The sequence below is a fragment of the Poecilia reticulata genome, chromosome 6 (genome assembly GCF_904066995.2).
Source record: "Poecilia reticulata chromosome 6, P_reticulata-male-v2, whole genome shotgun sequence".
NCBI lineage: Eukaryota > Metazoa > Chordata > Actinopteri > Cyprinodontiformes > Poeciliidae > Poecilia > Poecilia reticulata.
Window position 1 is genome coordinate 7,921,504 of NC_088835.1, and position 23,845 is coordinate 7,945,348.

The following is a 23,845-nucleotide window of genomic DNA, read 5'->3' on the forward strand; positions in this document are numbered from 1 at the left end:
GAGAGTTCAGCATTCGTCATCGGAGAGAGTTAAACTTGCATCAAAGCCTCTTCAAAGAGATTTTAACTAGTAAAGTTGCACTATTTTCACTGTTTATGTTCTGAGACACAGATTAAAGTAATAAACAACTGCAAAGGATTGTTGATCATTCAAATTTTTTTCTTTAAACCTGAATAGACCAGACACTCTGCAGCGTATAGTTTGTCTAGACACATTTCACAAGCTTTAAATACTGAAGCTTTGTGGATTTTTGCTAAATTCTTCTGAGTCAGAAGGGATTTTAAAGTCCTTCCACATCACATAAATCACATAAATCACAAATCAGTCAGTTGTATTCTTCTTGTGTTCTGTTGACAGGATCGACAAAGTTTCTTTGAAATTCACTGTAGCTATACATTTCCATTCAGTTCAGTTTTTAAAGTATAAACACGTTGAAAGAATCTAAACTTGATGTTGATTTGGTCTAATTTTACCATTTTTAAAATAACAACCCACGTTCCTATCAATCCAGTAAGAGCCAAAGAAAAAAATAATTCTTTAAAGAAATATGTTTGTGTGAATTTTGACATATAAGGGTAGAACCTTTTGGGGGTTAGATACACGTTGTCTTCTAGGTGAGAAGTCAAAACAAAATGCAGAAATGGGTTTCAATACTTTATTGCATGTCCATCCATCCATCCATCCATCCATCCATCCATCCATCCATCCATCCATCCATCCATCCATCCATCCATCCATCCATCCATCACATATATGATCCAACACTCTGAAGGTTGGGGCTTCCCAATGGTGAAGAATCCCAGATGGTACCTTCACATACAGATGTGGCAAAATAATTCAACCATCTCTCTCTCTGTTGAGGTTCAAACACTTTTTATTTAGATCGACTGAAAAATAAGACAGAAAGGATAGACTCTCCCTCCCTTCTCCCCATCTCTCATCATCCACTGCTCCTCCTCCTCCTCCTCCCTCCACCTTGCTCTTTTCCGGATCAGCTGCCTTCTCCTCTGTGTCTCTCTTCCTTTTTTTTCCCCTTTCTTTTCTTCCCCCTGCCGGTCTCCATCCCACTTTTCCTTCTCCCACCTCAGTCTCTCAGCCTGGATACACCCTCCCTCGCTCGTTCTCTGCGCGGACCGCATGTGTCAACGCGTGTACACGTGTGGCTCCGCCGCTGACGGGAAACGGCCGTGGACTGGATATCAGATCCCCTCCACCCCGTCCTTATGCATACTTATCACTTTTCTTAACACCGCTGCAACATCGTTCCATTAAAGAAATCTCATTTTCCTTCTATTGAGGCGGCATCTCAGATGGCATCTTCCATCCTTCCTCCAGCATATTGGATTTAATGAGCAGCCGCCGTGAATGGAAACGAGCAATCTTTGGATTTCCTCTGTTAACGGCGTTGGGTAAGGCTGTCTTTTCTCGCTTCTCTGCCTGATTCTCTCGCACCTCCTATCCCCCCCCCAAATTCACTTGTCACAACAAATTGACAGGTGAACGCAGAGCGCACGCTATCATATGGAGGGGAGCAGTCAAACTGAGCTGAGCTGGCCATTTTAAGTGGGACACGGTTAGAGAGAGGGGGAAGGGGAGATCTGCCTTTGGGTTAGCAAAAAGAGTCAGGTAGAGAGCAGGGAGACGTTCACTGTCCTCCCGACACTTGGGAGCGTTGTTCGCCGGCTCGCTGCTTCTGCGCATTGATCTGCTGGTATTTTCAGCTTCCATCCCAGACAACTTTGCGATGCTCTACCTGCGCGACTCTGAGCAGTTTCGGCTGCGTGAGTGCCTGCGGGGGAGCAGCTTGGCCAGGGCGAGAGCCTGGATGCAGATAGGTGGGCGTGCGGAGCTAAATCCGCCGAGCCGTGGGTGATATTTCCATCTTTATGAAACCGTGGAGAGTTTATTTTCGGCAACAGTTTCTGCGTCTGGTGCAGCAGAGTTGTACTCAACTCGCTATATTTGATGCTTACTTCCTGTCCTGGCAGCCATTTTTGGAGAGGCAATGTTGCGTAGAGTTATGACCAGTTCCCAAGAGATCTGCCTCAACTTACAAGTCCATTACTAAGCACCTCTTTACTTCATTTGTATGTACCTTAGCTGATTTATTTTACTCAATCAAGGACATTTGCTTCCCACTAATTTTCACTTTACCAGCCCGGCGAAGTTGACGCAGCTACTTTGGTTTGGCTCATGTCTGCTTTTATCTTGGCAGCTGTCTCTGCTAGTCGCCGTTCGTCTTCCTCTCTCGTCTCTGAGCTCTACAAGGAGAAAATGGATTGCTAGGAGGAAAGAAATGAGAGATCTTGGTTACTGAAAGTAGTAATGGAAGCAAGAGAACAAAAAGATCAAGAAGTTTGGAATGACAGAATGACAGGAGACACGAGAACCGAAGTGAGTGAGAAGACGAGACTGTATGTGCTGCTGCGTGTGTGTGTGTGCGTGTGTGTGTGTGTGTGTGTGTGTGTGTTTTAATACAGCTCAGTAAGAGCTTTTTGGACAGCCAAGCCTCTTCTGATTGCCAGGCTTTTGGCAGCTGGGGGTCAGTTCACACACACACACCTTCAGGTTCTCTCTGATGGGAGTAGGAAAGCGCTATAGATCACCAAAGACCTGCACCCTCGCGCCTCGCTGGCTGCATTTCTTGCAGGGGACATCAATATTTATCACATTTTCCATTTCAAAAGAGCAAACTGTGGTAACGCCAGGAGATGGGAAAAATAATAAAAGATAAATCAAATTACCCCACCTCGGGTGGACCTTCTGCTGCTGTTTCATTTAGGATTCCTTCCTAGCACTTAGCCAATTTTGGCTTGATCCCACTGCATATTGAAATACAGGTGCAGCACGGCGACTCGTGTTCTCACCGGTTGTAGCGAGGAGCTGGAATTACATTTGCAATGATAATAGGAAGACAGCAGCAGGGGAGACTGTTGTTCTTTTTCTTTTGCCTAAAGTATTCCTTGGTCAACAAATCTCAAAAGGTCTGTAGTATAAAGAACGTAGGGTAGGTGGTTTTCTCGCAGAACCTCGCAGAGGACTCGAGGTAAAAAGGAAAATGATTTATTTATAAAAGTGAAGTGCAATAGATTTGGGGATAGGACTTCTGGAACCAGAGTCTGTAAATGAAAGAATGTGTGAGACAGCTGATAATGTGCAGAATAAATAATGAGACAAAGTTTGAGGTCTAGTGAGGTGGTGTAGACATGGGGAAGCGTGGAAGGCAGAGATCCAAGTTGTGCAGAGTCTTTGTTCATCCAGAGGCACACAGGGTAGATGGTAGATGGCTTGTGAGGGCTAAGTCTGAACGGTGAAGGCGTTGGAGAGTGGGCAGGCGAATAGAATCTATGATGATGTGATTCACCAAAGTCTGGAGAAGATCTGGTACAAGGAGCTTTGACGAGATCCAGCTTGTTAAGCAAGAGATCCAGGGAAGCAGAGGTCTCAAACTGCAATCCTCGAGAGTAAGAATCCTGCAACATTTAGATGTGTTCCTTGTCTTCCACACTAGAGTTAAATGGTGAAACTGCATCACTAGCATGCAGTCTGAGCTCTTCTAGAGAGATGATATTGGAGCCAGGTGTGCTGAAGCAGAGAGACACCTAAAGGTTGCAGGAGACTGGTCTTTGGTCCTTGAGGACTGGACCCCTGCAGTGAAAGGTTGAACCTGTAGGGCCCAGAATGTTGTGCTGTTAGATTCTCAGGTCAGGCAGAACAGACAGCAGTCTAGAGGTCTAGAGGTCCAAGTTCTCAGAACTTTATTAGGACACACAATGACGCTTTAAGATCATACAATCCTGCCAGCTACCCCACGGTGAGCATGGCTAGAGTCCTCTGCTATGCAAGGCGTGAAGAAAAAGTAGAAAAGTAGGAGTGGTAAGAAAACCCAAAAACTCTGCTGTAGCCATACTGTTTGTTAATCCTATTTGAAATGTAGGTTATTTTTTTTAGTTTAAGATATGTAACTGCATAAAGACCATCCAAGTAGATAGATGTTGTTGTTGACTGTTCAATCTTGGATGAAGACTATCTATTTTAAAGGTCTTACAGTATGCTTTTTTTGTTGTTGTTGGGTTGGGCACAGTTTACCCCAAGCCCATGAAGAAAACACAAGTCAGCAATGTTAATAAATATGTTCGCCTAATGATGCCCCCTTCACATTTCTGCCTGCCCCCTCATGTATCCATGCCTAGAACCGGCCCTGTTCTGGGGCGACTCTGGCTCGCTGTTGATTTGATTTGGGTTTTCTCCTCTCGCATGTCGATGTGCCTCTGGGTAAGTTAACACCAGGTTTCCTACTGATTAGTGTGTGAACGTGTGGCTCGGATATAAAGTGTTTTCAGGGGTCAGTATGACTGGAAATAACTTCAGTTTATTTCTGAATTTAAAGTGCCTCACAGCAGCAACGTTTTGCTACCGTGTGGCAGCAGCAAAGTGTTTGAGTCGTGTCAGAGAACACTGTCTGGGTTTCCAAAAACAATAAAGTTGAGGACAACGGCCGACTGGAGTAAAACTCAAATTCTTCAGAATTTATGTCAGAAACTCTTTAAAGTCTTTTTTCCACCATTGCATTTACAAGCTGATGTGCATCTTGCGGTGTCATCGACCCAAATACACACGAAGCAGAATTATCGTCTTTTAAATTTCAAGGCTCTCTTTTTTTAAAAAACTTTGTATTTCCTCAAATTCTGCAGTGGTAATCCATATTTTATAACCTGGTGGTTTCCTAGTAGCAGTGTGCCTTTGTTAGACGAAAAATAACACACACTGAAGGATAGCATCCTCACTGATTTAAAGGTACATTTGGCAAACTGCAACAATATTCCTACACAGTTACCCAAAGGGCTAGTTTGATTAATTAACCACCTTGTTTTACCTGTTATTCTAAAGAAAAGAGGCAAAAACACAAAACATTCAGCTCAGCACTTCAAAACCAGCACATTTAGCTGAAGTTCACTTTACTATTTAAGTCCAGGGTGCTCATAAAAAAAGCCACCAAACAAAATGTCGTTTGATGGATGAAAAGCTATTTTTTTTATACTACAGACACTACAGACACTCTTATCCCGCTCATTGTGAGACGACTAGCACCAGTTGACTGGACCTCTGTTACATTAGGTCAGCCACTTTAATATTTATGCACTTATTTTATGTCTAAATTTTTTTGTTGACTATATTTGATTTGTAAAAGTAATAAAAAGAGGGAAAACGTCCAAGAGAGGGAATATTTTTTAAAGGCACTACATGTATTAAAAATAATAATCAATTGTAATAGATGACATTGCAACTGTGATGATCAGTGTATGAGTTTAGCACCAGTGTTTCCTCTTTTTTTTTTCTTTAAAGTAAAATCAACCAGATTGTGTTTTACCTTTTTTTATTTTGAAAATGTTGGTCAAACACCTTAAATCTGATCCCACCTTAAGTTTTTATGTGGCCCTCTAGACTTTAGAGCCACGTAAATAAAACCTTCAAGTTGTGTATTTTAATTTTATTGTATCATTCAAACCGAAGCTGTTCTGCTGCCAAATTACTTCAATGTGAGAAGATGTTCAGTATTACCCCAATTTAGGACGTACTCATTAAATGCAGAGCCAGTTATTTACCAGTACTGTTTCAGCTTCTTAATGGGTTTTATCAAGACGTTCTGGCACAACCGGCCCTTTAAGGACATTCATGATCTTGATCTGGGCCAAGATGGAAACGGGTCTGCCACCCAGACCTTAATCTGCATTTTCAGACCCCGTTCTGAACATCTAATTTGGTGTTTTTATTTTATTTTATTTTTTTAAAGGAATGCATCCACTTGTTAAAATGCATAAACAAAACACAAGACCTTCAGGAGGAGGCCTTTTTTTTTTTTCTTCTCCCCCTCTGCAGCGGTAAAACAACTTGCCAGGCAGCAGGTGACTTGCATCCAAGAGTGACTCACGCCGCCGGTGGATGCCCCTCCTCCCACAGCGAGGAAGCTCTGATACCACCCATCACCAAATGAGAAATTAACAACTCATCCCCCCGTTCCCTCAACTTCCACAGCAGCTTTCCTCATGGTCATTACAGCGAATAATGGTTATTACCGATGTGGCTTCATAATTTAGCATGATGCATGAAATGAAGTTGGCAAATTAGTTACAGCAATTGACAGCTAATGGTGTCCGCGGTGGCGGGCGCGAGTCACATAGTTCCGTGGGATTTGGAGCCTCTCATCCGAGCGCGTTTTGGTCGGACGCGATTGGACACGCAGCACCTCTAAACAAAAGAGATTCACTGCGACAGTGCAAAGCTGCAAAGGAGCGGCGGTTCGAAATGTAATTTCGTTATTAATGCACTTTGCAATGACAAAGCGGATATAAAAATACTTCAGAGTAATGTGCCAAAGATAAGCATATAATGTCTCCGAATCCTATTCTCTCACCGCTCAGCTGTTTTTGAGTAAACAGTGAGGAGTTCTTCCATTATCTTCCCTCTGCGTATTGATTAGCAAATAATTAACTTTGCTGATAATGTAAATAGGATATAATGGGCTCTAACAATGGTGTTAGGAGTATTTAAATCGGGCTCCTTTTTATCCTGGGTAACAACCAGGGCCCTGAAAAAAGATCATATTTAGCTTTTCTATTGTTGGTAGAATAATAATCAGCTTTTTTGGCCTGGGTTTTGCACACAAACAAGAAATTTGACTTCAATCTTCCTTGCTCACATTGTACAGACAGTAAAGCTGCTGTATGTAACGATATGTGTGTGTAACTTTATCATGACAGCATAACATGAGACATATAATATGTGGGGGGGAAAAAATCAAGCTCCTCTGCCTTTTCCCAGTGCTGTAACTACAGAAACACACCGCTCAGTCAGAAATGACCAAGCAGAACCAGGAGGAGGGTCTTAACGAGGTCAATCACTCTTACGTGCTGCTCACACCCTTTGCCTTTCTCTGTGCTGCGCTTGTGCTGATTCACCACAACACAGCCTGACATGAATGCTAAGGCTAGTTAGCATGGCCACCGACAACAGCAGATGATAATTTTTCTTTAATGGTAACTTGCTTCTCCACTATTGGCACACTTTGAAGTGTACACTAGGATGATTGACAGCGCTAAGACCCTCTTCCTGTCTCTGATTGGTTGTTTTTGACCAGGAGCCATGGATTTTTTTTTCAAATGGCAATAGCAGCTCAGGGAAGAGGAGGAGCTCAATCTTTTCTCAGATTATTTGTCTTATATTCTGTCATGATGACAGTTTCAGAAAATATGTAGAAAACATATTTTTGTAGAAGTTGCATAATGTAGCCAAGTATAAATATATAAGAGTTGAGGATATAAAATAGGAAACATGACTTATCTTGTCTTTTTTTTAAAAAAAACAAAAAACGGTTTAGCTGCATAAACACATTCTAAACCCAAATGCGAATGAATATTAATGTGATGTCTGTATTCATACCACCATGGCAGAATTTTAGCAATCTTTTGTTTTGGGATGACGGTACTTGCTGTTTGGATATTTTAGAAGATTATAAAAATATTCCTCTGTTACATAATTTAATTAAGCAAACCTAACATACTGTGTGTCTACAGGAGCACAGAAGAGACGGCGTCCATTTCTACAAAAACAAAAACCAGCGACAAGCGTCACAACCTCATTAGTGACTCTTAATTTTTCCGTCCCTTTCAAAACCTTTGGAACCCGGTCTGAAGCTAGGTATGTTTTTCGCGTTTCATCGTCTGCTTGATGGGCTGAAAATGTCTCTTCAAAAATTTGTTGTGGAAAAATTTGTTTAAAAATGAATAAAAATAAGTTCTATAAGGCAGAAATGACGAACCCCGTTAGGCGTGCATGCACAGGAATCTCTGGAGTCGCCCTCACGTCTTCCACGCAACGTAACCTGATAGTCGGAACAGAAACCGCTCCGGAGCAGGGGAGGAGTTCGGCGCGTGCTGCCGGGTTTGAACGGAGTCAGCTTCAGGGCGCCGAAAACCTTCACGTTTAGCCCAACAGAGCCGGCTAAGCCGTTAATCCCACTTCCTAGTACATCCTCCTGGCTGCTTCCTGAGCCCGTGTTTGCATCCTCTCTGTCGCTTGCACATAACAGATATAGGACTTAACTTGTTCTGTTTTTTTTCCCCCCCATTAAATTATTTTATCACCCTGTTAATTAGTAATCACACTGATACACACAAAAAAAGTTTTTAAAGTTGTTTTGGGTAAAGCCGTTGTAATCCTCACACCTGCAAATACATTTGGGACTTGAAGCTGGAATCAGCTGGAACTGGGTTAGAGACATTAACCCTCCAGTTGTGAAGGATGAGATTGCTATTTTTGTTCCCTTCCTTTGCCTTTGCTGTTTCTTCTGGCTGGCTGAGTAAATGCAAATACTATATATATATATATATATATATATATATATATATATATATAATGCAGGAACTGGAACTGCTTTCATCTCGTGCATTTGGGTGCGCCGCAGTGAATCACATGTGTTGCATTCTCGGGAAAAGAACAACCTTTCTGTGACCTTTTGTTTTTTGGCAAAATCGCATGAATATGCCTCCTCGTGTGCCCTAGTTTTCACTCAGGACACTCTGCCTCAGAGTCATTTCTGTTGTCACCGAGGCAATTTTGTTCTTCTTCGTGAAATAAGCAGAGAACTGTGAATCTACAGTAACTCGTCCGTTTAAACACCAGCAATATGGCTGTGTTAGTCTAAAGATGAAAGGATATTTACCCTACAAACAAAAGATTTTTTTTAAAGGGGCAGTGTTATCTAAAATGTACTTTTTTGAGCGTTACATTGCGTTATTTTGTCATAAAAACATACATGGAGTGTTGCTTTGCTTCGTTCACGCATGTTTGAGAAATCTTTTAGTCTCCCATGGCAACCATTCAGCTGTTCAAAATGCCTTCGGGACCCAGCTCCTCCTCTGAGCTTCCGCTTCCAAGCTTCCTCCTCAAAGAGCAGCCCTGCCCCGCGACTCCCTCAGCTCCTTCAGACTAGCCCACTGCAATTAGCAAACACTTGGTGGAACTGAGCATCTGCTGATCTCATTATATGAGATACTTCTCACTGGTAAAAATGTGTTTAAAGGGTTAACAGAGCAACCATGTTGTGATGATTTCCTGAAGGCGGCGTTTTTGAAAGAGCAGGAGTTTTTAAAGAGACAGAGGCCCAATTTCAAGGCGTTGAATTACAAAGTCAAATTTCATTTAACGTCATGCTTGATCTATAGAGGATTTTTATAATGACTGAAGGTCACATAGTTACTTGATTGTGCTATTAAATGGCCCCACAGGCCTGGAAAATACATAATACTGCCCCTTTGATATTTTTGTAAGTAATCACAGCAGAACCTTCACTCCACCAAGCCTGAACACGAGAGAATCATTTCTGAGGGAAATTTTGATTAAATATTTTATGATTTTCCAGGCATCATCAGTGTTTTCTAGATGACCTTCCGGCTAATTTTACCAAAGGCTGGCAATGATGAAGCTCCTTCAGTGACACTGAAATGCAGTGTGGAACGATTATTACCGACCTCGTCATGCCTGCCTTCCTTTGAAAAGACTGACATTGTTAAGAAAAAGGTCACCAAGCATTTGAAACACCTTTAGACCTGGTTTGGTTTTCTGAGCTATTTTCAAATTAATAACTGAAACTGGCACTTCAGTGAACATCGCTCCAGCGCAATTCCCGGAAAAGTGCTCTACAAAGTCAGCTCATTTACTTAGACACATTAGTTAATGTTTTATTTATTCCGTACATTCTCATTATTTCAAACATGTGATTCCTTATTGTTGCTGTTTTTCATTATTTGAGAAGATCAAAACATTGATCAGGAAAATTTCTATTTGATCTTTGCCTTTTTGTTTGTCAGTGAGTTTTCTGGAACAATCAGCATTGAGCACAGAGATTTTTTTATTTTTATTTTTTCTGCAGCGCAGCAGAAAAACCTTCAGAAGATTCCAACAAAAACAAACACGGAGAAAGGCTCACGATTTTAAAAAGAGAGTGATTGCTAACAAGGACAAACAGAAATTACCCTCCAAGGTTTGGCCAGGGGCAGATTGTTTTATTTCAAAATGTTGGACCTGGCAAACTGTGAGTGGTGCACAAGGTCGTGACCTTTACTTCTAAAAGAAATAGTTGTTTGAAATAAAGTACCAACATTTGTTTTATACGTTTGATCCTCTTTGTAGGAAGATGTGTATCTGAAAATTGTGATTGAACATTTATTAAAGACTGAGGGTAAAAAATGGTTGGCTGAAATATAAATGTTAATACCTGAGTAACCCAACAATCTACACTGGAAATTATTTAACATTTATATAGCTTTAAATGTTGCATTTTAATGTCAGATTAGTCAGTTATTATTTCTGATTGTCAGGTCTTGGTTTTTTTTATTTTAACTAAAGATAATTATTTGTTAAAAATGTACTGCTCACAGCGTGAGAAATCTGTACTACTGTTATTAACTCCACAACACTAAAGTCTGTTTTTTTTTATTTTATTTTTTTACTATTTTTAAAGTTCAACAGTATCTACAAGCTTAAATAGCTTGGATTCGACATCACATCAGCAAAACGTCTGAGCTGATGTCTTTTTACATTTTCTCACAATTCTTTTCTTTTTCTCCTATGTTGAACATCTTTTTCTTTGTTTTATTTAGCATATTTTTTATGAGCTAAAATGGACATAAAAGCAAACAACTCCAGCCACTAATTTTTCAATATGTGAAAGCACCAATCAATCCGCAGTATCTGTATCATTTCTGACCAATAGGAAAATTCAACTGCAGTAGCCACCCTTCAACCAAAGAGGGCAGCACTAAGACGGTTTGAGGCCAAAGTATTGCTACATTGCATGTTTCCATAAAAGTGTCACAATTTGCACAGTAACAAATGATGGCAATCTTAAGGCCCAATTAATACAACTTATCTAAACAATGATTTGGAGTTTAGTTTCTCTTTAAAACTGACTTGTTACCCTGAAAATTCAACCAATCTAAAATGCCCAGAACCTTCAGTTCACTTACATGCTGTTTTCTGGAGTAAGTTTTCAGTGAGGATTGTTAGTTTTGACCCTGATTCATCCAACGACGATCGAATGGTTCCTGGAAAATGTTTATGAAGAGAATCACTTTTGACTTGTTTTAAAACGATCTAAACTTGATGTCTTAGCATTGCTAATGACGTTCATGTACTTGTTACTCACGGTCTCCATCTTGCTCTCCGCTAGGCTACTGCTAGCTCCACCAATGCTAACTAGCCTTAGCATTAGTGAATGCTAAAAGTAGCATCAACAAAGAGCTTATGCTAATACCTTAGCTAATACATTAGCATTGTTGATGCCGTAGCATTAGTGAACGCTAAGGCTAGTTAGCATGTTACCACCGTTGATGGCAGTTTTTCTGTAACAGTAAATTGTTTCTCTGCCATTAGCTCATGTGCGCTCTGATTGGTTGCTTCCTCACTGGGAGCGGTGTGTCTCTGCAGATGCCTGTAGGACCACAGGAAAGCGGCAGAGGAGCTTGATGTTTTTTTTTTTCTTTTTCTTTTCTTTCCCCCTCCACAGAGTATCTGGTTCATACTGTACTGTCATGAAATGGTGAAAGTTTGAACAAATATGTAAAAAAAAAACAAACAAAAAAAACATATTATTTATTGAAGTTAAAAATGCAGCTTTAAGCCTCATAGCATTCTGATTTCTGTCTTTGGTATATTCATGACTGACTGAACATCCTTCGCAAGATTCCTCCACATTTCCCTTTGGACTACAGGCACAGCAAGAAAACCAAAAAAAAAGTGTCACCACTGAGAATAATCCAAGGCATAACTCATAAATAACATGGACAAACACATTTGCAACTATGACATGATGATCAGGTTTAATGCTGTTATGGATAATCTAATTTGTTCTCCCTAATGAAGTCTGGCCTCCATTAAAAAAAAACACCCTGTACACAGTAATTACTGGAACACAACACTCTGCTGCATTTGTTGATGGTAATGTGGCGACTGTCTCTTGAAAAGGTTCTCTGATGCACTAGAATAACGTACAAAGAATGGAGGCATGCAGGCTAACAGTTTATAATGGTAAACTACAGCAGAGTTATGTTGTTTAAAGAGGATATATTTGATTAATGCAGTAAACAGTGTTGGTCAAGCTACTTTGAAATAGCAATTAGTTACTAATTACTGATTAATTCCCAAAGAAAGTAGTCCACTTACTTTACTAATTTATATTGAAAAGTAATTATTTTCTTAATTACTTAAGACGCACTACATGAATACGCAATAAAGCAATATGAGCCTAATTTTGTTCTTTCTGCATGTTCCTTCATAAAATCTAATCAAATGAAACCGTCTCTCATTAAAAATTGGTTTGTTTTGCTCCAATTTTATGCATATTGTGTCACGAAACATTGAACGAAATGCAACAATCTTTTTTCTTTTAAAGAATTTTGTATAAATATTTAACTCTAATCGCTGTGTATTCTGCTATATAATTCAAGACAGTCAAGTCTTCTGTTAAGCTGTATTCCACCGTATGCAATTATTTTTGTGTTTACGCTCCTTCTTTTGAATGTATGGAAAATACAAGAATACATACATTTTGAATGTCTTGACTGTGCTGCGAATTAGCAGCATTTACGCGTTTCAGCAGTTGGTGAAGTGCAGAGAGGAGTAATAATGAGGGGGGTTTTTTAAAAAAAAAAGAAAGATTTATCTGTTTAGCAGTAGAGGGGCTATCGGAGATTTCCCAGGTGGAAGTAAGTGTGGAGGGATCAGGTGGATTTCTGTGGCTTGCTAGCAGAAATTAAAATAAATTTTCTTCACACGCAGAAGAAATTTCCCTTCAGATGCCGCCCTGGGCAACTGACCCTACGGTATGGTCCTTTAAAAAAACAAAAAAAACAGCTCACCACCACTAGAGCTTAAATATTAAAATATAATCTCTTATTCAACCATTTTCTTTTTTGTAAAACTGCTCCTTTCCCACCCACAAGGACTAATATAGGTGAAAAAAATGTTCTAATTAAGAAGTCATCCCTCCAGCAAAGTGGCTGATTCTGAAACACTCCTCAGAAACCGTTCTCCATTACTAATAGCTCAGAAGCCGCGACGCTCACAGCTTGCTTGGAAACATACCAGGAAAGATGTGATTAAACCATTGAAACTGTATTTATTTGTTGTGTTTTTTGATCAATTTTAGGCTCAAAGGAGCTAGATTAGCGCGTTAGCACAGCTGGGACGAGAGGTGCCTTTCTCCGAGAGCGTCGCTGCTGGATCCTTTCCCAGTCCTGACGACGCTCCAGTCTCCTCTATGATTAACGTCAGAGATGAGTGAAAACATGGGCTCAAGCAAGCTGCCGGCAGCTCCAGTTATTACACATGATACACCCAGAGGTCTATTTTTGGTTCAGCGCGTCAGGAGAAAAGTTTCAACCTCAAAGTCCTTGGAAAAAGACATGTAAAATTAATGTTTAAAAATTAACTATTAAAAATCAAGGAGAGTATCAATTTGTTTGGCTCAACCTTCTGGACTCACCCGGTGCATCTATCACACACGAAGCGTATCGGATGCAAAGTATTCCTGTTTCTAGACACTTGTGTCATGATTTGTTCTTTTCGCCTCCCAGTGTGATTAAGCCATGTCTCTAATGGCTGCATGTGTTCTAAGTATGCAACAACGTCCACGTGCAAAAAACCTGTTTGTTTTTAATGTTTTTGCACATAAATACACTTCATGGAAATGGAAAAATAAAATAAAAATCTGAAAGATTTATAGCTGCAGTATGCACCAAGCTTTTTTATGTTAGCAAGAAAAAATAAATAAAAATAAGATAAGCTGCAGTATGTAATTTGATAAAAAAAACATTTTTTTACTTGGTTGTTGAAATATGATAATCACAGAGTATCTGAATCTTTTTTCCCCCAGATAATCTGTAAGAAACAAAATTACATATTCTGCTCCCAGGGCTAACTAAAAACAACCAATCAGAGCCAGGGTTAGGGTTTGTGTGCGGCCAATCACCGCTACCTCCTGCACATGCTCTCTGCTATTCTACAGCTGCTACACATGAATGCAAAGGCTAGTTAACATGTCCACCTATGATAGCGGATAAACGGTTCTCCTATAAGTTGCTTCTCTGCCATTAGCACATTTAGCAGCACGTTCATGCGATTGATTGACAGCACTAAGACCCTCCTCCTTACTCTGATTGGCTGCTTTTGACCGGAAGTGGTGCATTTCTTCAGACAGCAGTAGCAGCACAGAGGAGGCGGAGCAGATTGATATTGTCACAGTTTCTCTGTCTCATAACATTGTCACAACATAGACAATTTTAACAACAAACATATCTTTTATGAAAGTTGAATGAGAATTTCTGCACTTTTCACATGACTTTACACTTCAGTAACACTAATACTCCAAACATTATACATTTACATTTTCTTTTGCACGACTCATACTCAAGAAAGCTTGTCAAAGCTAAAGCAAATCACAAGAAGAAAGCGAGCTACCTTGGATCTTCTCCTCTCTGTACTACTTTGTAGATTTGCTTTCCCTGCCCCCGGCTTCCTTGGGGGGTAAATGAAACCATCTACAGAGGGTCTTGGCATTCAATAGGAGGGGATGAAACGGCAATACCAGGACCCATCATGGGCTAGCAAAACGGCGCAGGAGTGCATGAACCTGAGGTTGTTTCTTTGATGCGCACATTTTTTTTTTTTTTTGGTTCCTTTTTTTAGCAGCTTGGATCTTTATGCTGACTCTCAGACAACAAAAGGAATGTTACCGGTGAATCGTTGGCTGCATTCTTTACAGCGAATGTATCATATCGTGCTAGCATGCGCAAAGAAGTGTTTGACATGGGTCTAAAGGTGAACAGGTGAGGCATGTTTTGGAAAAGACTAGACCCGTCATGTCACTGACGTATGTGTGTCTCCTAAGATGCCCCCCAGCTTCACATAGTGCATGTGGATTGGGATGAGAGGTGTAAAGTGAACAGCCTGCTACTACGTCAATGAATCATTTATTTTAAGCTCATTGGGGCCACGTCAGGTATTCGGCTTGTGAGGGTGAGGCGGTCGTTGTTTTCGTCTGTAGCCTTTGCAATCCAACGATCCAGTTTTGCCCTAATTCCAGTCAAATAACTTGTGTAGAACCGTAAAGGTTACATGACCTTTTCTTAAAAGAAATGTATAATTTTTTAACAAGATCTACCACAGAAAATGTGCTACCATTTTTTACAGAATCACCACTTTATTTTTCTTCCTTACCTGAGGTCACACCACAGTCTGGACTGAATTTTAACACAGAATTGTCTTGGAAAGTCAGAAACATTCTGTCAGTATTAATACAATTTTGTAGTTTTTCCAAAATGTTCTACTTTTTCAGGTAATTCAAGATTATCTCCAGAACCTTGGGGATCATCATCATGTTTTTTTATTTCATTTTATTTTATTTTTTTGACAAGCGTGAAATTGGCCCTTGTCCCCTTTTTGGTCAGTTGTAGTTCTTTCTTTCCAGCTCTCACCTTGCAACACCAGAAACTTTGTTTAGCCAAGTTTAATCTAGGTCTTCTCCATGTGAATGAATTTCTCTGCATCAAACTGTTTCTATTTTAAAGATTCCTTTATTCTTCTGGTCTGGCTGTAATCAAACCTTGTTATTGTTAAAGCAACTAAACCAAAACCTGTAATGAATCATTTCTATTCTCACACAGAGGTTTGCTTGGCTAGCTTAGCTTATTTTCACCATCATAATTCAAATCATTGTTTTGACATTGAGCGTTTGTATTTATCCTTGTTTGATCTTAAATTTTTAGTTGTTTGTGTGAAAATAGCGAAACTGGAACAAATCCATTTTTACAGCTCTTTTATGCACCAAACCATCACATTATGCTGCTGTGTGTCAGCTAACAGTAATTCATAGTCATTTGTAACTTTAATTTGCCCCCTGCGAGAATAACATTTCTTTTCTTTTACACCTTTAATGATAACACAAATACACACACATCTTCTTACAGGGCTAAGTATCCCTTGCAAAATAGCAACACCCATGTCTTGTTTCCACAGCACTGAAGCTGAATGAATTGGACTCAGTCAACACCTCTTGAAAGAAGGATTCCTTTTTCATCTTTTTTTCTTTTTTTTGAACAGTTTTGCCTGTCTGTGCCTATATTTCATTTACCTTTTTGGCCATTCGGCAGTAAAACACAGATCATTCGTCCTCCTTTAGTAACACTGTTTTTCCACACGTCCCAAAGACGAGACGAGAGACATTTTTAGACAGTCTACACCAGGCTGTCACATTCACTTTAGAGATAATTTCACCACAGAGTTCCTTTCCTTTGGAGCACACTCTGGAGACATTTGCTTGATAGTTTATGCAGTTTGTAGCCGGTAGTCTGCTACCGGAAATTATGCCTCTATACGCATGCGGTTTGTAGTCGTTGAACAGCAGCTAAATGTAACCCGTTTTATCCGCAGAGATCTCGCCTCGAATCCGTGCATGTATGTGTTCGGCAAACAAGTCACCAGACAGTTTACACGCAGCTTTTGTAAGGTGCAGAAAGAGGGGGGGGGGAGAAAAAAAGCAATTGGCGGCTGGTTCTGCCAGACACGAACCGCCTGCATGTGCAAGCATTCGGCGCCTCACAGCACATGGTGGCTCCACGTGTTAGTAAATGAGTGTCATCGCCACCTGGGACAAGTGATCTTCATGGCATGATGTTATTGCTGCACTCCCACTCCTTATAACTGGTTCAGCAGGGAGCAAAGGCTGTCAGGAGGCACCGGAAGGAGATTTGGATGCAGGAGGTTTTCGTGGGGAAAGCTCTGTGCGTCTGCAGTTTTCAGCTTTAATGACTCGAGTTGAGGCCAGGTTCTATATTTAGGTCATATAGGAGAAGCGAATCAGTAGTAATGGTAAGCTGGTGGAGACGTGTCTTTGAAGGGTTTAGGAAAGGTGATATATCGATCATCCTACAGATTAGGCAGCGAATCGTTCTGTAGCTCAATTAAAAACGGTTGGATTGAATAAAGCTGTTATTTAGTTCTCATTGTTGGTGAATAAAGGTCTAATGATGCGTCCAACCGCTGAGAGAGAATAATATGCAACATTTAGGAACAAGATGATGTTTTAGATTTTTATATTTAACGGTATGTTTAGGAGAACTATGAATGCCCCTTATTTTTTCTTGTCGGAAGTAAATTGAGGTCTTACACACGACAAACTGCGGTTCAAAGCTGTTTGTTGTGGCCCTGGTCTCTGTCTCCTGGATGTTACCGTCTCCCTGCTCATCGTTAAGGCTACGTTTACAAGAAACTGCTGCCTGGAAACTGCCAGTATTTTTGTATGTTGATTGGGGAAATAGTTTCACATTTAGACGACGCACAACACATAGCTTATGTCAGCTGCAGTCGTCATGCCAGGCCACTGTATGGCGCTGTGATTTCATCGAACGCGCATGCCCTTTAGACCCTAAGCTTCCCCCTCATAGTAAACAGTAACCCGTCTCTGACTCCCATAAACGTTTTCATTAAATAAATATTCTGTCTTCTCAGAAATTGTGTTGAACTGAACATGTTACACAGCACAACACAGAACGATGCTATCCGCCAATACAGCTCCAACTCTACCATCTGGAGATGTGTTGTCCAACAGGACAGCATCCAGGTTTCTATATGAAGATACATTGGTTGATCCATGTGATCTCAGTGCCATCTAGCTCTGCCAGGAATGGAGTAAACTCTTGGATTGGTCTAACATCGTGTGGTTCAACACTTTTCAGGTTGTAAATTATCCTGACGGACTAACAAACGGTCGATTTGCCAGATCAGCTGATTGATACAGTGTCTTGATCAACTTGTCTACTTGGATTGTGAGGATTAACCATTGTTTTATGAAAGATTGAGAGACCAGGAGTTTACAGCTTAGAAAAAACAAAAAAAGGGAGGAAAAAAAACCTCTACTAAGTCCATTTCACAAAATGCCGTTTAGGGTTGCAAACATGAGACTAACTTTTTATTCCTCAAAACCAAAGCTGACTCTTCACTTGAAACCAAAATGAGATGAACTTGAATTGAAGTGGGACATTTTATACTGCTGTAATCAAAGTGGCCTCACTTTGCTCCTAATTTGACTTGAACTATATAAAAAGCTATTGAATGGTGTGCGTGTGTGAAGAAGTGTGTGTGTGGTTGAAACCATTCTCATTTAGAAACTGTCATAAAACATGCATGCCATTTTAATACTTTCTGGACTCCTTTATTCAAAGTGTGCAACAGCTGTGCGAGTGAATATTTTAAACAAAGTGACACCGGGAACCTGAGCTTTTAAAGCCAGCCTGAGGCCACATTCATATGGTGCCTTGCCTTGGCATTTTGAACCGTTTTCAGCTCAAACAGAATGATGTTGCAGACAGAGAAAAAAATAAGAAAATGTCACGATGTGATCACACGAACAGCGTCGGAGGAAAAGAAAGATTCCTTTAGCTGATGCACAAAAGTCTGAAAAAGTCTTCTGTTTGGGTTATGGATCTCAAGTCTTGCTCAAATAATAATCCTTGTCTCACAGTTTGCATCACTTACCACTTTATAGATTCTTGGGAGTTTGTGAAAATATCAACTGAAGGATGGGAAACTGGAGCAGCGTGCAACTTGAGGAATTGATACGATGGCAAGAAAAATCTGGGAATTCAGAGATTTTGCACAGGATAGGAATTGGCCACTGGACGTCAAACCTATGCGATGGCTGGACATGCAGATGTGACATGTCTGGAAGGTGATCACAACGAGGCCAAGCCAAAACTGACAAGACCAGCTATGAGGATAAATTCTGTCCAACAATGGGATGGGAAAACTCCCTCTGGGAGTCGGGACAGCAGGCAGAAGGTGCAGAAGAAACAGGCATCTCTCCAGGAGTTGAGCAAGGGACTGGTGAAACAGGCCCCCAGGGGTTAGACCGGATGCCGGCAGTGATGACCGAAGTCCTGGCAAGAGCAGACAGTAGGGCCAGCTGGAATACCTGATTTCTGACTGAAAAAAAGAGGATTAACTGAAGGCTTTACACAAGACTGCAAAGGACCTGGCCTGCACAGGGGAGAAAAGGGGACAGATGCTCAGTGAGCGAGAGCTCAACCGAGACCGTAACGCGAAATATGTCAGCAGACTCCTACACCTGGAAATTGGATGTCTCAGCAGAGTCAGGTGCTACTAGAGGGGGGATTTACATGGCAATAAACCTTCTGTTTCACAGGGGTAGGATCTCCAAACTCCTCTCTTAATCTTCTTTCTGCACAGGTCTTGCGCTTTGTATGTACGAGCTTCGCACAGTTGGAAACTGAATCTTTGCCTATTCTTGTCTGTCACTGAAATAATTCAAGCTCAATCAGATTGAATATATTTACAATTCAGTTAACTGAAGTGAGAACAATTGTTCATGTTAGTCCCTACTGATTGGGACTAAGACATCTTTTATGTGTTTTCTTTGTCCTTAACACTTGTGGGAAACCTTTGAATAAAACCTTTCTTCCTTAAAGGCATCATTTTCAGAGTGTACAACTATTACAATCCCAGTCAAGAGATTCACCAACCTGAGATGCAGCTCATCTAGAGTTACGATGTTCCTCTAGGGTGTGTCCCAGATCTTTTCGTGCCATAAGCTGCTTTTTTTAGGATAATCGATGGAACAAGACTTGAGATGTTTATCGTTTGGTGTATTGTTTTATAACAAATGGATGTGAATTTGTTTTACTTAGTAGTGGACTTTGCTTCATTTAGAGATATTTTTGGACTTCATTGCGTTTCAGAAAGGAAACGGGCAAAACGGGACTCTGCATTCCCCGAGGAGTGTCTTGTGTAGGCAACTGCATCTGCTTGATTTTATTTGGTGGATTAGAGTAAAGGGGACTGAACACAAATTCACGCCATAAAAACACTGTAAAAAAAACAATATGATTTTTCTCTCACTTCACAATGAAATGCTAAAAGTCTATAAGCTAAAATAAAAAAAATTACATTTAGTTTTTGGTTCCATCCATCCATCCATCCATCCATCCATCCATCCATCCATCCATCCATCCATCCATCCATCCATCTATCCATCCATCTGCTGAGGCAGTTGAAATGTGACGGACTGCTAAAAGTTCTGGTGGCATGAATTAAGTAAGCACCGGTTGCAGTTTTCTGTCCAATCTGCGATTACCAATCCTTAAAAAGGCCTGACCTTCCAATTTCAATTTTGGCTGAGTTGGTAACAGTGGGGTATTGTTGACTCTAAATGTGTGGACATGACCTGGTGGACCAGTCTGTCAGTCAAACCTCTCTCACAGCATAGCAGTGGAGGACAGTGGCCGATTTTCAGACTTTTATTGAGGTAAATAGGATCGGGGGATAAGATGGTCTTCACATGTAAGTATTGGCTGATCACTGATCTCCCAAAATTAAGGAAATCTGTGCTGATAAATCGGCTGGCTGGCTGGTAAATGGTTGCACCTCTAGTATGAATACATGTACGCGGCACTCTGTGCTAAAGCAAAGCTGAGCAAAAGCAGAACAAAAGGACAGATTTATCATGTTGAGCTTCATATAGAAACACACGCCTGCCCTTGAAGTCTTTTCATCCCCAATCCAAACTATGTTGATGACAACATTCTGAACATCACTGTAGTATGGATGAAAGACAATAATCTGCAGTCATGCTGTACATACTGTCATTTTCCAGCACATATTGTTCTTCCATCTGGGGTTTTCTGATAACAGGGAGTGTGAGCGACACAAAACACACACACACACACACGGAGACTCCTTTTTCTTTTGAACTTGCAGCTTTGTGTAAATGTGTGCCGCAGTGCAGTTTGGGCTGTCTCAGAGATATAATTCAGATATAATTTTTCATCCCACACAAATACTTTGCAGGGTTAAATGTACAAGGAGCGCATGCTACAAGAGCGTTGATATTAGAGGTGTGCCATAAGTGTTACCTTAATGCCTTTTTATTTACACTAGATTTGCTTCCACTGCGTCTTTCTGCAGTGGCCCAATTTCCTGGAAAAAGTCATCAAAGTTTCATTTCATCTTACTGGAGCCACAAACAGATGGACTCTCTTCCACCATGGGGAGCCGGTTTCACACCACCAGTGTTTTTCCTTTTCTGTGGACTTTTGTTGTGCACAGAAATGGGAGCTGTTTCGCCGAGTTCCAGCATGAGGCCCTTTTTCTGTCATTTTTAGTCATTTCGGCACGAGCTGTTGGTGTCTATATTTAGTCGAAATGGAGCAGATAATAATAATTTTTAAACAATTCTGATAGTGCTGTCTCTGCTATGCATTGCTTTCATGTGGCAGTAGAAACAAAGATCTCATTAGGGTGATTGTCGACTGGATGGAATAATATAAAAAAAAAAGAAAAGATTTTAATTGTTTTTCATGTAGCTAATCACTGATAATCAAACAAAACAAAGCAAGTTCTGGCGCTGGATGTGTCCTCAAATATGAAGTGCAAGAATAATAATGATTTCCATTGACATCTTCCTTTCTGTTTTTAACGTCTGAATTATCACCCCACCGTGGAGATTGCTTCAAACATTTCTGAAAGATGGCACCTGTGAGTGAGTCCGACTGTGACTCACTAAGCAACTAGAAATAACTCCCAAGTGGTATTTTAACAAAGTGGAAGTCACTGCCACCGCAGGAAGTCACACGGTGATGCATTCGGATGTCCTGCGGAGAGTTTGCCAGCTTGCTGCAGCCAGTAAATTCAGATCTCCAGACGTCACGAGGCCAACAGATTAGCTCCACGATGGCGCACATGGAGCTTCACTGAATGCTTTTCCAATGTCTGAAAAGCAGCATCAAAAGCCTCACTTCATCAAATCGATGGATGCGGTGGCATAAAGCAAACAGCTACTGGATTATAAAGCGTGGGAAACATGTTCTCTGAAGTACCAAATCACACATCCCCTGTCCAGTAAATCCATTGAGCTTGTTTGAGTTTTGGTGGTTCCCAGGAGAGCAGTATTGTTCTGCCTCCATTTTGTCAAGTGGAAAGTTTGATGGAAGAGTCACAGTACAAGTTTTTAATATCAGTTGTTTGATATTGATTAGTTTTGTCGTAAGTACTTGAAATACTGAAGACTGGTGGCTTTTTTTTTTTAAGCAGTTATGGTGGCAAAACTTTAAACGGCTGTTGCTAGGTAACCAATAAGCGAGTGAGTCAGATGATGCCATCCTGTGAAAGGTTGAGCAGCTAAAGACTTTCCTCTTCCTACATCCCCCAGAATGCTGTGTGGTTCTGGATTGGAGTTTAGTGAAATTATTGAATCTTCCGTCAGACGCGTTATCTATTGATATTGATCCCCTCTATTGCAATCTATTGTTATTGATTCATTGTTATTATTCATTATATTTCACTGTTTGTCTGGTCACCCTATAGTTTCAGTGAAAGAAATTTATTTTATGTTGTACAATAAAAAGGTATTTTGAAGAACTGTATGGATTCAACTCACAGTTTGGAGACGACTCTTCCAGTTCCAGCAGGACTAGAGCACATTACAAAGTCCATACGGAGATAAATAAGTGACTTTCCTGTGGAGGAACTTAACTGGCCTGGACAGAGTCTTGACCTCAACCTGACAGAACCTGTAAGTCAAGCCGTTGTGGCCAACATGTCGAGCCAAGGACAAGTGCGGTCCTGGAATTTCCAAATCTCTCATTTGGTATAACAGATGAAATATCAGAAATAGTGTTTGCTTTTGTTTTACCTTTTAAAACCTTGGTGTTCCTTAACAATGAATCATCGAGGTATCCCTGTGTTATATATCATTTTAGTGCTATAACAGCCAAACAGTGTAGAATTGGATGACAGGGTTCTAACATTTCTGCATCCAGTGAGTCTCCATGAATACAGCAGCAGCCAAAATACAGCCTGGACAAAGAAACAATAATAAGGTTTAGCGGGGCTACAGTGAAAGCCCCATCCATACAACTGAAAGGACCAGCCACTTAATAAAGAGTTTTCAAAATGGTACCGATACAAAGACTGTTTTGCAGTATAGAGTAAGAGGTCGGTGAACAGGGCTTCACTTGTAACGGATGACTAAAAGGCTGAGCTTTGTGCCGATTCGGTAATGTTTGTGCAGACAGACAGTATGCTAATTCCCAGTGTGTCTCATTCCATGGTGCATGTGGTTCATCAGCCATGTGGGAGCCATGTGTGCACAAGCTGTCCTTTGGCTTCGCTGCTAGGAGATGGCAGCTCGTGTAATTTTCTCCTGATTATCTTTGAAACTGCGTCTTACTTAAGATGTTAAAGGTTGATTGGGATAAAAAAAAAAATTGTAATTTCAAATGACGCGCTAGATTTGGCTTTTACTGTCTTTGGTACATACTGTACCTCTTACTTTTCATTCCTGTAAAATATTTTGACAAGAATCTACCCAGTTTAAGTTGCAATATGTAACTTTTATGAAAAATATGGTGTTTTTTCCTCACACATTTGTAAAGATTTAATCTGTGAATATCAAGTTCTTTTTGCCTTGCACCCCGTTCTAACTTCAGAAACACACCACTCAGTCAGAAATAACCAATCAGAGCCAAGAGGAGGGGCTTAGTGCTCCCAGTCACCCCCACGCACACTCCTACACTACAACAGGTTCACCACAACATAGCCTGCCACAAATGCTAAGGCTAGGTGGTGTAGCCACCAATGGCAGTGGACAAATGGTTCTCTTGATGCAGCAGTTCCTCTGCCATTACCACATTTAGCGACACGTTCACAAGATAGATTGACAGCGCTAAGACCCGCCCCCATTTTGATTGGGAGTGGTGCATTTCCTCAGACAGCA

At 40.7% G+C, this 23,845-nt stretch overlaps 1 protein-coding gene across 1 annotated transcript in view; it reads left to right on the forward strand.

Moving 5' to 3' along the window:
- Window positions 1–974: 974 nt before the first annotated feature.
- The window catches only part of lingo1a (leucine rich repeat and Ig domain containing 1a), a 167,859-nt gene continuing 144,988 nt past the window's right edge, over window positions 975–23,845 (forward strand). The window contains exon 1 of the mRNA XM_008411179.3: window positions 975–1,409. The gene's annotated coding sequence lies outside the window, so the exon portion shown is untranslated. The remainder of the gene's footprint in view (window positions 1,410–23,845) is intronic.